Consider the following 16,659-nt stretch of genomic DNA (forward strand, 5'->3'; position numbering starts at 1 on the left):
GCTAATGGAAGTTTGAAAGTTATCTCACCATTTGCCAGTAGGGGGAAGGGATTCATCTTTACAGTTCTCAGAGAGGCATAAAAAGCACCACAGCTCAGCTAACAAGAAAGTTTGCAATACTGGATGTTTGGTGAACTAACTATAGGAAGTTCAGTAAAATAATTTTGAAGGGGGTTTCTGTTGGAGTTTGGTTTTTTGTTTGTTTGTTTGTTTGTTTTTAACTCTTAAGTAGACAATATCCTTAACACTGTGGCAGGTTTCTCCTGCTCTTTTGTGGTGGATTATAAAAACGATACCAGCAAATAAAAGATGGAAGACAAGAAGGAGCCTATTACAGAGAAGGGCAAGGTCTGTGGTCATTTAAAGTGATGGCTTTTAGTTATTTTGTTTTATGACACCACATTTTACGGGCTTATAGAATATTGTTGCGCTCTTTTTTTTTTCAGCCTACCTAAAATTTAGTTTGATGCATGCAAAATTTTGGTGAGCAGAGACCAATAAATTTAAACACAGTAACCTTACAGCATGAATTTAAAATTCAATCCAAAGTAATGTAACTAGAATTTAAAACAAGTAAATTATAAGTGAGGAAAAAATTTCACAATGAAAAGAAAGCTGAGGCTGTCCAATATTTGCCAACTCTTTGGATGCTCACACATGTTCAGAATTTTTGGCCTCCTATTACAAAAAGTTCATTTGTAGGTTGGCCAGAACAGCAAAACCACTACATAAGTTGGGTACAGAAAGGAAACTATTTCAGTGATCAGCAGTGTGTGATTTAGCATTCTGAGAGTCAAAGAAGCTCTTGTGATTGCTCCTGTTTTAGTCTCTGTGTGTTTCAAAACCCCTTTCATATTGTGCACAGCTGCTAACACTTACAGTTTGGGGATAGTGTTGACACAGGAACACAAAGGGTTTGAGATATTGCTTATTGCCAGGGTGGGAGGTCAGCGGGAGGACACGTGGGGGTAGGAGTTTTGGAAGGCAAAATTATTGCAAAACCAACTCATGACTATGGCTAAGGAGTATTTTCTTTGTTGCAAATTTATGATCAGGGCAGACCATGCATCTCGTTCAGTGGTTCTGTAGATTCAGGTATTCTGAGGGAAACTTGCCAAGCAGTTACAGATCCACCACACTGTGCCAAGGACTGGAACATAATGATGTTGATGCTACTGTTGCATTCATATGGGATTTGGATTGCTAGATGCAAGTATTTCCTTGAACAGAAATGAGTGAGCTTGGTAAAAAGAAAAAAAAAAAAAAAAGTCTTTTCTATTCTAGATCCATGAGTTGCTGGAAGTAGAACATAGAAATTTGTGCTACCTATGATGAAGCAGTTGTTAAGCTGTTTCCTTGGGAAAATAGCTTTTTGAGCTATCACAATAGAAGTTCATTGCTCACAGTGTGAAATATGAATTATTCTACAGGAGATGAAAAAGAGTTGATGATGACCAGGATAGGGCATATTTGTGCAGATGAACATGGTTGGTAGGTCAGATCACAGGATGTATGGAAAGATGAACAGGATCTGAACAGGATCTGGCCCCTCTAAAGGTGGGCTCATTTTAACTCATTGTGTTCTTTGGGCCTCCCCAGCAGTGGGTGCCTGTAACATCAGACTGTGCTTAATCTTTTGGGAAAAAGGAGATAACATCATGATTTTTAAGCTGCTGGGCTGCAGAAACCTTGGTATTATGCACATAATGCTTCGACCTGGGAGAGGCTCTCACATTCTAACAAATCTGGACACTTTTCAAAATGGCCCATAGGAAACCAAGGAGAAGCTGGTTGCACTTGGGCTGAGGGTAAAGACTTTATTGTTTCAGTAAGTTTGTGAGGCTCTCTAGTCTTTCCAGAAAGACAAGTTGTTTGCAAAGGGTCTGAGATCAGGAATTTAACCAAACCTTGATGGATCACTTTTTGGTAGAGTTATTCCTTGCTAGGGAGAGGAAATCAAGAGTGCTTAGGCCACTAGGTTAAACATAACCCTTGCAAATACCCTCAAGGGATTTCATACAGTGTATGGTAGTGAACTGAAAAAATACTGTTCTCTTGGATGAAGCTCCTAAAGAGGAAAGTAAATTATTTGGATTATGTATAAAACTTGTAGATAAAAATCACATTTATTTCTGCAAGAATTAAAACACTCCAGCAGGTAAGGACACTTAGCTGTACTCTTTACAATGCTCCCAAGCGTGATTTTACAATCATAAGGGAAAGAAAAGCAGAGCTCCTTTGAGGAATCCAATAAAATACCGATACATATATATATAAGAAGTAATGGATGGGATACATTTGGTCCCAAGACTTTATTCCGAGTTGTTCATAAGGGGTGGATGATGTGATAACAAGGATTTCAGTGAAATTGCCTCAATGTAATGATTGTATGATGTGCTGACTAACAGAGACTTTGAAGCAAGAAGCAAAGAAACAATTTCCATCTGTTCAAAACTGTTGAGCATTCTTTATAAAGACACAGGATTAAAGGAGAAAAACACCTGATTTTGGCATCTGTTTCTTTTCAAATGGAAACAAACGGAGGTGAGTAAACTTTTGGTTGTTGGAGCAGTTTTCGTGGGGCTTTTTGCTTGTGTGTTTTTATAGAACTTGGGTACAAAAAAAGGGGTAACAGTCTGTCCAATAGGAATTACTTGGAACTGTGTTCATAAAGAACATTCCTATCCAAAATGTGTGTTTTTGTGTAAAATCAGAAGAGGTGAAAAAAAACCCAAAATTTAGAAGCTAAAGAAATTTTGTACAAAATTAAAAGTTGGGATTCTTCAACTGGCAAACAGTGAACTGTCTGTAACCTCCAGGCTGTTCTTACACTGTGTGACAGTCACTGCATAAAACTGCAGTTTCACCTGTTCACTGTGATACAGGTGAGATCTTCACCAATTCTTTCCCCTCCAGCTTTATTTCTGTGAAAATTCCACATCCCCTAAACTGTTGTTAATACTTAGTTCATGGTAACTCTGATTTTAATGCTAAACTATGCCTCTAAATTAGTTAATTTTACCACTCACTGAAAATTGAGAGGCTGGAGTTGGAAAATTAGGAAAACTTTTATTCCTTGAGATATTCTGCTGATTTGAATCCCCATCAAAATTACACTTCAACCAGCATGACCCAAAAACAATCTACATTGTCACCATCAGAGTGGAAATCAACCATCTGAAGATAATGTTTAAGGCTTTGACATGTAAAGTGTTTGACTGGACTTTCTCTCCACTCTGCAAAGCATCCAGGGAACTCCTGCCCTACAAATGGATTGAGAAAATCTCGTGAGCCAGGTCAGTCCTTGACTTTGTCTCTTCTTTCATTTCCTCTCATTACCTGTTGTCTTGAAGTGCTAACCTGTCAAGCTCAGTTCAAGTTGTTTGCAGCTCTCTAGATGTTTACTAGATAAGTTGTATTTGCCCTTATTGGCTTGTCCTCTGCAAGGAAATAAATCGCTCAGAACCTGATAGAGATGGGGGAACACATATGGCTTTAAAACATTGCAGGTGGAAAAGCATTATGATGTACAGGCTTCAACCAGGATTAAAGCAGTTGCATGTTTGGGCTTGATATTATTACTTTCACTATATATTGTTACCATAGTGGAAGCATAATTTCAGCATACATGTGTACTTCTCACTCGTTTCCAGTCAAATGTATTACAGACAAGTTTAATTGTAATTCGTCTTTTCTGGTTAAATCTATATATAGAAAATAAAGGGGGCAAAGGTTTACAGTGACTGAAAGCTGCTATCTGTGGCAGGTAGAGATACCAAGTAAAATGTGAGCATTTTGAACTGTGCTTTTCAACAAACAGAAGTCAGTTCTGATTTTAATGCTGTGTATTCTATCTGTTTTGTTCTCTGGTTGGTTTTTTGTTGGCTTGAATGTGTTAGTCAGCATGAGTTGCCTGGATGATAGCTGTATGTGGTAGAGTGGAAAGGAGCTGATATTTGAATTGTGCAAACAACAACGATGTTTATTTACGTTGCTCTGAAGGAATGAGACTGGCAGGAAGAAGATCACACAAATGACAAGAAACTTGATAATGGTGAGATGTGTAAAGTGGAAGGTTAGTTTCACAATTGGAGTTACGGGATCCCCACTGCTTCAGAGTTTTTAAAACTATCCCAAATATGATGCATATTCTCAAGCATAATCTGTGACAGACAGCAAGGCTGAACTATGAAGGACAAAAGTTCCTACCTTGTTTCAGTCCTTAATATTTCACACTATGACCTGTAATAATCAGTGATATTAACAATTTTGAGCAATTGTGAACAATTACTTTTTAAAAATCTCTGTTTTAATTCAAAAGATAGGACTTTGTTGCTTCTTACAAGGGAAGAATCAACAGGAATTGTAATATTCGCTTAACTTTCTAACGGTTCATTTGTGTTCTCAGAAAAAAAGTATTCAGTGAGTTTTAGGGCATGAATAGACGCTGCTCTACACTAAGATATGTGAATGGAAGTAATTTGCTACTGATCCAAAGGCATTTGAGCTACCCCACACCTATAGATCTGTCAGTCAGCTTCTTTCACAGCTCAGGTAGAGTAGAATGATAGCTTTAGGAGTATTCGACTTTTTCCATACTTTTATGGTCGCATGTGTAGTGAGGTCTGACATCATCCATCCAACAGTCTTGCATCTTCATTTGGATAGTCATTATACAATTAATAAGGTCCCACGATAAGCCCAGTGCAGTTGCACTGGAGCTGTACTGAGCTGTCACTGCCACTGCACATGAGAAAGCTTAGCTATAAAATATAATGTGACTTGCCTGGAGCCACACAGCAGCAAATCTTTGAGAAAGCCAGAGCGTGTTTGGATTTATTCTTTCTATCTTCTGTTTTAAATATAAGATATATTTCTTCTTCCAAATAAGGTAAGACGTGCAGGGAGAAATTATCATGGTTGTATAGCCCAGAAAAGAAATAGATTATGCAGCAGTGTACATTAGCATATATGTTTGCACTTGCAAGTTAAGATCAGTCATCAAAAATTTCAGCTTAAATGAAAATTTTAATAAGTATGTACATTTGAACAACTATACAGCTTTATTATCTGAACTGTGGCTTTCTCTAAAAATGCATAAATATGCATCTACTTGAAAGATTTCCAATATTGTGATATTAAAATTTTTACTATCAATAAAAAAAAATCAGTGGAATAACAAATTATTTTTCCATATGCAAAAATCTTTAGAACTGTGTGGTCTAAAAATGAGATATTTCCAAATAAAATTGAGCTATGCAGAAGAAATTGAGGGAAAAGTCCTTAAGGTGACTTTTAAATGAAAATGAAATGTCTTTTAGTAAGTTTCAGAGGTACAATATTACAGACTAGTAGAATTGTATCTCATTAATTTCAAACACAGATTTTATGTGAGGCTATTTGATTATAATTTGATTATCTGACCCTGTAATTAAAGTTTATTGCCAATTTCAAAGCTTATGTGTAAAATGAACTGGTTTTCTTCAAAGCAATATACAATCCATTGGACTCATTGACTTCTAGTTTTGCATTTAAATCGAAAAGTCTGTTATAACATGACAAACAGGTTCAGTTTTTGATCATTAATCCTGCTAAGCAATATTCATAAATTCAATTTTGAATCAGTTGGAATACTTTTCTTTTATTAGTTTCTGTGTTATTAAATGAGATTGTTTCTGACTAATATATTTCTGGACTCAAACTGTAGCTCCAAGCTGTTATTCAAATCAAATAACATGCCCCTTACTTGTGCCTAGCACTAATAAATGCCAACTTGTGATACATTTGCTGGAGACTGTCACGAATATTAAAGGAGGCAATAATGCCACTAATGTCTCATAAGTAAGCTTATTTTTCTAAAGGGCTGAAATCAGTCATCCTACTGAGGGGGGCAAAGGGGGAAGAACCTTTAAGACTTAAAGCCTAAAGCATTATTTTACTCAGCTAAACATTATTATTGAGGAGGTAAATGACCCAGAAATTACCACTGCAGAGAATGAAAAATATAACATGTAACTTCTGGTGCCACCCTGAGCAACAGAAATGCATCCACTGGCTATGCATATGCTGAGTTTAGTAGAATTGCATGTTCATTGGTTTGGAGGCATGTTTTCCTCCATCTGAGTGTTTGAATTAAAGGAAGAAAAAAAAAAAATCCTTTTCACTGTTGTTGTCAACCACCTACTTCAGTTCTTTTGAGATATTACTGGTAATAGTTAGAGGGCTTTGGTAAAAAACAAGAGTTTAATATGTTGACATGAAATTATCTAAATAGGATTTCCTTGTCTAAGTTGTCATCCCACAGTCTGGACAACTTGGGAAGGAGTGGATGGGGTGGGGCAGGGAATGTGACTGTGGCTGAGAGACAGAGCGTGGGCCCTACCTGTGCCCCAGATGGACAAAAGGGCAATGCTGAGATTCAGACACAATCATTTTGCCTATTTTGCTTTTTCCTATCTTAGAATATTCCCCCTTTTTTGCTGGAGGTAGAAGACAGGTAATGAGTATCCATTCTAGGAATCCATATACTTTTTTATGCCCCATCGAGCCACATATTTATCCCCTTTTTCTCTAGATTTTCCTCAAATGTTTGCAACTTAGTTTAAACTAAAAAAGAGGCAGTTGTGGCTTATATTTTGTGCAGTTGAGTTCTTAGCTTTCCTACTTTCTCAAAAGTGCTGTGTAATACCCTGCTATGCTAAAATAATAATTAAAAGAAATCTCATCCCTATCAAAGTTCATTAGTGTCAGTATTGCAGAATGTACCAAAATAAATGAGATATTCTAAGAAAGAGACTGATGTATTTGGTTATGGTTCACTTTTTAAAAAAAATTATGATTCCTACATTAAAGGTATTTTAACTGGTAAAGGTTGGTTGAGAGAAAATCTTATGGTCTCTGTTTTATGATTGCCTTTAGTTTTACAAACCGTTCTGTGTTGTACGGGATTTATTCCAGTTTGATCTGATTTACAAATTGTCTGTGACCTCTGCATTGTCTGTTTCAGCAAAATGCCCTTCCCTACGGACATCACTGGGAATTTTGTAGCCTGGCTTTAATGCCTGCACTGCTCCCACACTTGGTTGTGCCTCCAGCCCTACCAGGTTACCTGGGCAGGGATCTTGTCAGAGTCTGTGAGGTACAGGTCACACAGGATGGGTTATGAATGGGATTCCTGTAAGGCAACATCCCTTTCCCCCCTGAGCTAACAGGGAACCCCTGACCTAGTACTTGTCTTTCAGAGTTTTCAATTTTTCATGTAAAACAGAAATTAATCATTTGGCATCATTAGAGATATTATTGAACTATCTTGAGCTGAGGCAGAGCTACAGTTCACAATTAATGAACAATATTTGCATAAAATTTAATTTAAATCTCTTTTGTGTTTTTTGTTTTGTTTTGTTTTAAGTTCTTGTCTAGTTTACCAAATACTGTGATCCTCCCCAAAGAGAGATTTCTGTCAATAAATCTATCTGTAATTCTCATTAAATCTGAAGTGCAGTGGAACAATTTGGTTTGAACGTTTCTATGTTATTTTTACAATGGCAATTTTTTTATTATTATAGACATAACTCTTAGTTCTTACAATAGATATAGCAAGGTGACAGAGTGTTGTATATAATGCAGATTATGACTAATAGCATATGATCCTAAGCTTGGATAGCATGATGCAAAAATGACTCAAAATGTATTTATATTTCCATATTCTTGTGACCAAGATTAGTCCACAAACTGCAAGTTCGAACAGCCTGTGTGGTAAGAAAGAAGGTCATTCAAAAATAACTTTGGTATCTGACTATTTTATCTATATAACTGTAGCTAAGTTCTGTGTACTGTTAGAGCTCTGTTATATGCTGCACTGCTTTGACATTACCAGAGACACTGAATTCAGGCCAGGATTTAGTGGCCAGGTCCATGTCAACATGTAATTTTCTCTATCAGCAATTCAGTACTTCTTTTCTCACTACGCTTCCCTCAATTTTTTTTTTTTTAAAATTAAGTAAACTTTCTGACTTTTGTTCTCATCTAATTATCATCTTCCATTTGGGAAACATGACATAAGAATCTGTGGTAAAATCCATTTCTAGTACAGTCAGTTTTGTTAACAGCAATAACAAAGGCCAATAATGGTGCACTGATTGCCAGGGATTATCAATAAGCTTTGTAAGAACTCCAGAACAACTGAAGTTTTTGCCTAATTAAAAGATTAGGGATCTAGGGACAGATACATTGGCAAGTTTTGGTTGGTTTCTGCTTCACGTTTATTGAGATGTGCAGTGATCTGGGCTCTTTGTCTCTAAAGTCATCAATTAGTTCATACAAGTGTAAAGTCCCTGAAGTTTTGGTTTAGGCTTCAATAGCCCATATCCTTCAGGTTTCCTGGAACAGTGGAATTTTTAAATAACACTTAGCATGTGCTTCCTCTTCAATCTGTGCACAAATACTTCACTGAATAAAGAAGAGAATAATGAATGTGAAAATTAATATTAATGTTAGTGTTTTCTTAAGGTAAGTCTCTAATTATTCTTACTTCTTAAGCAAATCAGTTTAATTTTTCAGAAAAAAACGGGCTTTCTGAAGCTTCAGTTATTCTGAGCACATCACCTCTTGAATGCCTCTGCTGAAGTTTACTTGCACAGCTAAAGTTAAGCACAAGAATCAGCTCAGGGTATGCAGACCCTTGCAAAGCTGGTCTCTTTGAAATATGTCCAAATAGATAATCAAATCGGTATTAGAACATAAATCAGAAATGCTTTCCACTTTTTACAGTGTACATGTATGACGAGAACATTTCCTCTCAGATATGATTCTTTTTCAAAGAGTGCAGATCTTCGACTTGATGGTACTTGATGGCAAAAAATGTTCACTGAAGTGTGGCATAAGGCTGTGGCTTGTTCACATTCAAATTTAAAGTAATAAAAAATACGAAGGAGTGGAGGAAAGAAAACTATTTATCACATGGCTTATCCACTAAAACAATTTCAGCTTGTAAGCCCAAATTTATTCATGATGTTAGTGCTGTTACAGCCCTGGAGATTTTATCCCCATTGCTTTTCTTCCGTGGGTGTTGCTGTCAAAGCTTCCCAGTCACCTTGGTTAATTCATTCCATGTGCCAGAAGTAATTATCCAAAGTTCTGTGCTGTCTGCAACGATGTGAAAGTTTGGACTGTGTGCAGCTATGATGTCATGAGGCAGTCATTAATGTAAGAGTGGCTTACATGCAGCCTGAAGGCCCAGGCCAATTAATCACATTCCCATACGAAAGGTATCGATTTAATCATTCTGATGGCAGACCTGTCAGAAAAGTAATTGTCCACGGAAAGTACAAATGTGTAAATGGACATCCCAGCAAAAGGCAGCAATCTTTCTAAGTAACATTTTACATTTATTCAGATCATTCCACTTGTTTTCCTCCTCCTTGTGCCCTCAGCCCGAGTCTGTTATTGATATAAAGGTTGAAGCTCAGGCAGCTTAACTGTTATGTGGAATGACCTTTACTTTTAATATTAATATATTATTGTAAAGTCTATGGGACTCATAAACGCAATTTTAGAATTCATATGAAATGCCATGTGCTGAACCTATTGCAACTTTTCCTCTAGTCCTGTGGCAGGTTGCAAACTATGCGAATTAATATGCATCATATTCTTTCCCCTTTATTTACTTAGAGAGGTTTGCAGAGCAACTTTATCAAGAGTAACATTATCAAGAGCTTTCCTGCAAGCTTCTTTATCATATTCACATCCGTGTCTGCTCGACACTTGTCACTGTCAATCAAATCGCAATAATACGCAGATGATTTGCTCATTTGGTTTAATAAAATCTCTCTGCTTATTTGCACTGCAGTCATTATGCCACATAATTGCTCCGCCGCCGAGGTGAAAGGCAGCCAGTTGCCTGGGGGATAAGAAGAGACTATTGCTATATGAAGGATTTGTTTCTTTGCCTCTGTCTCTCCCTAGTCACTCATATCCCTAAAATTAATATTGTATTTGAATCCAGTCCTGCTATTCTTATGCAGGCTAACATTGTTATTACTTATTATTTGGATGTGAAGTCATTTATTTTTAGTTTTGATGTCCAAGCTGTCAAGCTAAATTTCATTGTGTACTGCCACATACGATTTTTAACTGCCATTTAAACTTGATTGAAAATCCAAATTATGAAGAGAATACGTTCAAAGGAATGGGCTGACAGGAAGTATAGCTACAATTTTTATTTCCCAGGAAATCAAAGTATAGATCTTGTTATTGTTCTGTGGTGGAGATGTGTACGGTTTTCATACTTCATAATCTTTTTTGTATTGGCCGGACACTGTGATTCAGAAACAGAAAAAGGGGGGGGGCTATTTATGCATATGAGCAGCCCTTAGGGTGCAAAACAAAGGCATTCACTTCTAGAAATGATATAGCACAGAACTAGCTCAACTGACTGTTGTAAATTCCTGAATGATTTGTACTCCATTTTCCAGTAGATTCTACTATGACGGATGCTGGAAGTAAAAATGAGGAATGTCTGTGTAACACAAACCTTGGCTCCTTCACCACACAGTTAATAAAGCAGTCACTGCCATGTGACAGTAATCACAATCCTGTATTTTTGAGGTGATTCCACCTCAGTGGCATACTCACTAGGAGCCTAAAATACTTACATATTTAAATGTATTCCAAACAGTAAGTACTTGATGCTTTATTTAAAATGAAATTAAAAACCAGGCTAAAATTACCTATGAGAGAATATGTGTGTGCTCAGCTTTCCTATTTTATTCAAAGTCCTGCATTGAGCGTGACTGGGACTCTGTTGGTAGGTCAGAGGAAGTGCTAATGCTATAAGGCTGTCTTTTTTATTTGTATAAACTTGATGTAACAGTATTCAGATACAGAGAGAGTGATGAGCAGTAATAGTTATATGGGGATGGTTTCTTTTGCTGCCTGAACCCAGAAAGTCCACATTTAAATAGAAGAGCCCATTACCCAAAAAAAGGCCCGAAAAGGACTAAGTCACCTCCAGCCTTAGTAAAAGGCCATTATGATTCATCCAGTCAACATGATATTGAACCCAGTATATAGATAAAAAAATTCATGCTGTGAGATTTTCAGACTCACTTTGAAGAAATCAAGGGATATAAAATAACTCCATTCAGTAGCAAAAGTGGTTAATCGCTCTCACTATTAAAATATTTACTAGATGTCTTGTTTGAAGTTGGTTCTTGTTATGCCTTTCCACACTAGATTAAAGATATTTATCTCCCAGCATTTTTGCTCTTTTTTATTGTCTTGTAATTGAGTTCTTTCTCAGTGTTTTTAGCAAAATTAACATATCCCTTAATGTGTCTTTCCATCAGCTTTCTGTGTGTACAGGGCTCTTTGCTTTTATCACAAGTAAGTAATGACATAAAATATCTGAGCAGTGTTTGGTATAAAACTAACCTATTTTTTCAGGGGGCAGTTGTAATGGGCAGCTAATATTGAGATTTTTTAGTTCTGTATTTTTTAAAAATATAAGAAATTACTGCATTCTTTTTTTTCTTTGCTGTATCATTTAGTATTTAGTTTGGATTTTTGTTTAATGAGCATATCTGTGAAGCAGTTGTGATCATTTTTTGTCTATATCTCTTGATCATTATTTACCACTGTTGAATGGATTGAACATTTCTATTATCCAGGTATGCTTATAGCTTATTTCCTAGGGAAAAAAATGTATTAGGTCTGTTATTGACCCATAAAACCCTTAGTTGGAGATCTAGTGAGAGAGAAAGGAAGATATGAGAGCTTTTTCTCTTAAGTTTCAGACTATTAAAAGCCTTTTCACCAGTCTGCATAACTGTTGCAGTTTATATGATATTTTTTTTCTGTAGAATACAGTTCCTCTTCCACAATTTACCTTTGCTTTCATATTGTGTTCTGACCCAATAGCTGTTCACTGCAGACCAGCTGTTGCTACTAATACACAGTAGCCCATACAGACAGCTCAGGAAGCTTTTCTTATGAAAAGGTCTTGTGAAGGGTATCAAGCAGGGGAACAGGTTGCTCAAAAAGGTTGTGGTGTCTCTCCATGTTTGGGGCTACTCAAACCCCAGCTGGGTGTGGTCCTGAGCAATCTGCTCCAGCTGGCTCTGATTGGACCAGACAGGCTCCAGAGAACCATTCCCAACTCATCCTTTCTGTAATTCAAGGGGCAGAGTTGCCATCTGACTTGCAAAAGCTCTTCATATAAAGGATATAAACTTATATTTTGTCATTGTTTGGTAAGGAATAATATTATAGTGAGATCCAAATATTAGTTTGCATTACCAGTCCTAAAGAACTTTATTTTGCTTGATCACATGTGTGTGGAGGTTGTTTGTTTGTTTGTTGGTTTTTGAGCTGGGGAGTTTAGTTTGAGGTTTTTTGTTGGTTGTTTTTTTTCAGGAGGTGGGGATAAGTAAAAAATACAGATCTACTTAGCTAATTATAGGCCGTGAGATTTTAGTCAATAGGAGCAGGTTCAAAATATTTTCTGCTAAATAAAGAGTAGGTAGGTTTTAAACCAGATTTCTAAAGAGGCCAGCCACAGAAAACTTCAACAACAAGCCCTAAAGATTGCTTTGAAACAAAAATCCTTATTTCAGATTAATCACAAAAACAGAGAGGAAGGAAAGTTGCATTTTCCTGCTCTTACGATGGGTTTTGATCCTTCCTAATCTCTAATATTAAAAATATCTTGATTCTAAATATGTTTATTTTGTTGTGGTGGCTGATTTGGTTTTATGAAATGTAATGAGTGTTTGGAAGAAATGTTAATCATTGTAACTACTGCATGTGTGATGGTTTCTCACATGGGAGGGCAGCTGCTGTGTTACTATTGTTTGGATGTTGGCTCATGTTTTCCTTTCTGGGTACAACCCACTGCAGGTTCCTTTACAAGTGCTGGTGCAATTTACAACAGGAAGTAGCAACAGCCTTAAAAAGAAATCATTGCCTGTATTTTTTGTAGAGCTATCTTAGTTTTAGACAAATCAGCATATTGGATTGTTTATTGCAGTAGTAAAAATGCTATTTTTTTCTAAGAATACAGTGCTTAGCTTGGTGTGCAGCTGCCATAATTAGTTAAGAATGGTATTGATATGTTTGAATTAGCACTCTGTGCATGTATTTAGACAGACTTGTGCATACACAGACAGACAGACTGAGGCTGTCATAAATCAGAGAAAGCAGGGAATTTTTGTCCAGCTCAAATACTCAAAGCACAAGCCTGTGTTCAAACCTTTGGTGGGCAGCACTTTCAGAGGTTCTGAAAATAAAAATTAATTTATAATTACACAGTCTGTAATGAAATAATGAAAAATTAATGAAATTGTGACAGTAGTTCTTTGCTTGATTATTGAATAAGTCACTTGACATTTTTCAGCAGTATGCTCTGCTTTAAATTTGAACCAATATATAAAATAACACAGAAAATACTGCACTGGGGAACATTCTATCCAGGATTTTCATAAGAGAGAGAAATCTAATATTATACCCTGCTATTAATTAACGCTAGATTTATTATCTGAAAGAAAGTCTTTAAAATTCTGCAAAATGAGACATGTTTATCTTTGTATAGTCTCTTTCTCATAATCTTCATTTTCCAAAGGCATTAAGGGACCTTATGTTTGCAAAGTGGAAATTATTAAGGATAATTAAGATGAGTTTTATTTGACAGAGGAATTCTCATGATGTTTGGAAAGACTCAGTTTAAATCTAATCTCAGTTCACACTTTTGCTTTTTAGAATGAAATGCTGTGTAATAAAACCACAAACAGCCAAGCCACATTTCAAAACTGCAGAAACACTATTTGTGTCCCTTAAAAAAGAAAAATTAAACCTCCTAATCTCTTGTGGGTTTGGTAACTGTCAAGTGGATAGAAGATAATTCTGACTTAAATTATTACCTCGAGGAAACAGGTAGAACTGAATGAGAGATTCAAACTCACACTAACCTACAAAGAAAAGGTTGCAGGTAGCATATAAAAGCTACCAAAACTCAGCTAAAAAATAAACCACTTGAAACAGATGGGGACAGAGATGTTCTACTGAAGATTTTTTTTTTTTACCAACCTAAGTTTTTATTCATAGATTAAACATCTCAAAAAATGTTGAAGTTAACAGGAATTTTGTCAGTATTTCTAATTGGTCTGTAATGTCTCTAAAACATTAATTTGTGGCTGGTCAAATTGCTTGTGAATAGGCCAAATTGAGAGGCAGACTGAAGTTCCTATATCCTGGTCACGATGCAGTAGAAGCTAACAGTAACCTCATTTGACTTCAAATTGCTTCCTACTGAGCAGATATTGGATTTTCCATCTACCAGTGTTCATTTCTCTGAGGCTCTTCAGCTATAACTGGATAGCCAGATTCTGAGTCCAGCTGCATTTCCAAAATAGTCAGTCATCTGAGTCAGTGTTCAACCTGCTCCTCTCCTGCTCTTTGCAAGGGATCCATTTGCAGTTGAACTAAAATGTTACTCAGTTTTCCCACACCGCCCATGGGTTCAGCTTGTGTTGCCTAAAAGTCTGAGAACAAATCTGAGACATAGCCAGCTCTTACCTGCCTGTTTCCAGTGAAAGACTGACTGCACCACATTTACATCCACCCCAGGTGCCAGGTTGTGGGAAGATGCTGAGCCTTTTTTTAGCCTGTGTGTTCAGTCTACCTTTAGAAAGACCCAATATAGTAGTTGTTTTCTCTCTATATAAAGCTACTCAACACACACTGTCTACTAAACTGTTTAGTCTAAGCCAGAAATGTATATACAGAATATAGAACTGAGTAAAAATTGATACTGGGAGATGAGAGGGGTGATTCTGAGTTTCCATTCAGTGCTTTTATGTTTGCAAACATATCTTCTCTGTCCCCAGTTACAATCTCTGCGTCAGGAGCCTTGGCTACAGTTTCTGTTTGGAGGGACAGAGGGAAGAGAAAGTGTCTTATTCACAGGCTTTTCATTTATTGGAATTCTGAGGTCACCAGCTCGTGTTTTGGACTAAAGAGCCCTTCCCCATCTCTGGAACTGTATTAGCTGAGCTAGGCAGACACAATCTTTGGGAGCTTTTCATAGCTGTTTCCCACTGAATGTGATGGCTTCCTTTGCATACCCACCCTCCCTCTCTCCAGTCTTTACTCTTCATATTCAGTTCTTTGATCAGCCATCCACTAAGTTTTTTAAATATGCAGCTTTTTAAAATTACCAACCACTTACATACCTGCTTAATATGTCACTTTACTAGGGAAGTAATAAGAAGATGAAAGGAGGAAAGTGACTTTTGTGTAGAAATCTGGCTCAAGGTGTGAGTAGAGAAAAAAATAGTCCTACTTTATTATGTCTTATCATCTCTGAAATTATGTAGTTATTTTTCAGTCAACAAATTAACTGTGATTTTCCATCTGAAAATTATGAATTGGTTTGGGTCTTTCACTCATCATATCATCATATCATACCATTACAGCAAAAACTGAAGTTCATAATGATATTGTAGAAACTGCTGATCAAAGGTTGTTTACATGGACTGTGTTCACTGATTTGCCAAAGTTGTCTCATACAGATGCACTTTAATGACTATTCTCTGCAAAACTGATTTTTCAAAAAGATTCTTCAATCTGATTATTCTGTAATCTTGGTTATTGTTGAGAGTGTGAAATTACATACATATTTGTTTAAAAGTATGTTTTACATTATTATGATTCAGAATGTTCAATGAAAGGAAGGTACTGAGGAAAAAAAAACACTTATCAACAAGGAAATAGTAATTACAGCTGTAAGTCTAATTAGTCTGATTAACACCTCATAAAAATCCTCAAAGAATGGCTGTAAAAAAATTTAAAATGAGGAATTTTAATTCATCACTAGACATACAAGGCAGGAATTAAGTACATAGGCTTTTATCCTCAAAATGTCTCTATTACAAATAAGTTCTATGGATATGTAGTTATAAAATTAATTTTACATGTTAGCATTTGCAAACAGAGAATTCATATGATTTTGATAGCCAAGGAGAATATTCCCAAAATGTGGGACTAACAAATTGAGTGCCTCTCATCCAGTTATCTTTCCTGGGATATTTTACCTAGAAGCAAGTATTCTCATGAGTAGAAAACCAGGGCAATTGGGATCTAAGTCTTCTATAATGGGATTTATTCTGACATAATTAGCTAATTGGATTCAAGTAGTCAACTTTTTTTTTTTTTTTAATAATAATAAAATAGTCCTTCCTCTCCTCAGAATTAGAAATTACTTTCAAAATCACGCTGTGCAGAATCAAAATTCGTCTTAGAACTGTAACTCTCACTATTCAAATAAGAGCTACTGGGTAAGCAAATAAAAAAGGAATAAAAGGAGTACTGTACAATTTTAGAAGTTTCACGGTTCTGAATTCTTCACAGTTGGACTCACAGTATCTAAGGTTTCTAGTTCATAAACTAAGGAATCTGAAATACCTTCAGATTTAAATGTTTAATGTAGTTTTTCCACAACGTGAGACAAGCTGAAGAAAGTGTAGTTTGAAGGCCGTGATCTGATCTTTAATTAATCATTGATAGTGGCTTCTGCCCTTCAGAAACCGTTAACACAGCCAGTCTCTCACATTGTGAAACACACTGACAGCCACACAAATATACATATCTGCAAATATTATATACATA

This window comes from Empidonax traillii, unplaced genomic scaffold (genome assembly GCF_003031625.1).
Source record: "Empidonax traillii isolate 1590-97213 ecotype Southwest subspecies unplaced genomic scaffold, ASM303162v1 scaffold49:size1601597, whole genome shotgun sequence".
Classification (NCBI taxonomy): domain Eukaryota; kingdom Metazoa; phylum Chordata; class Aves; order Passeriformes; family Tyrannidae; genus Empidonax; species Empidonax traillii.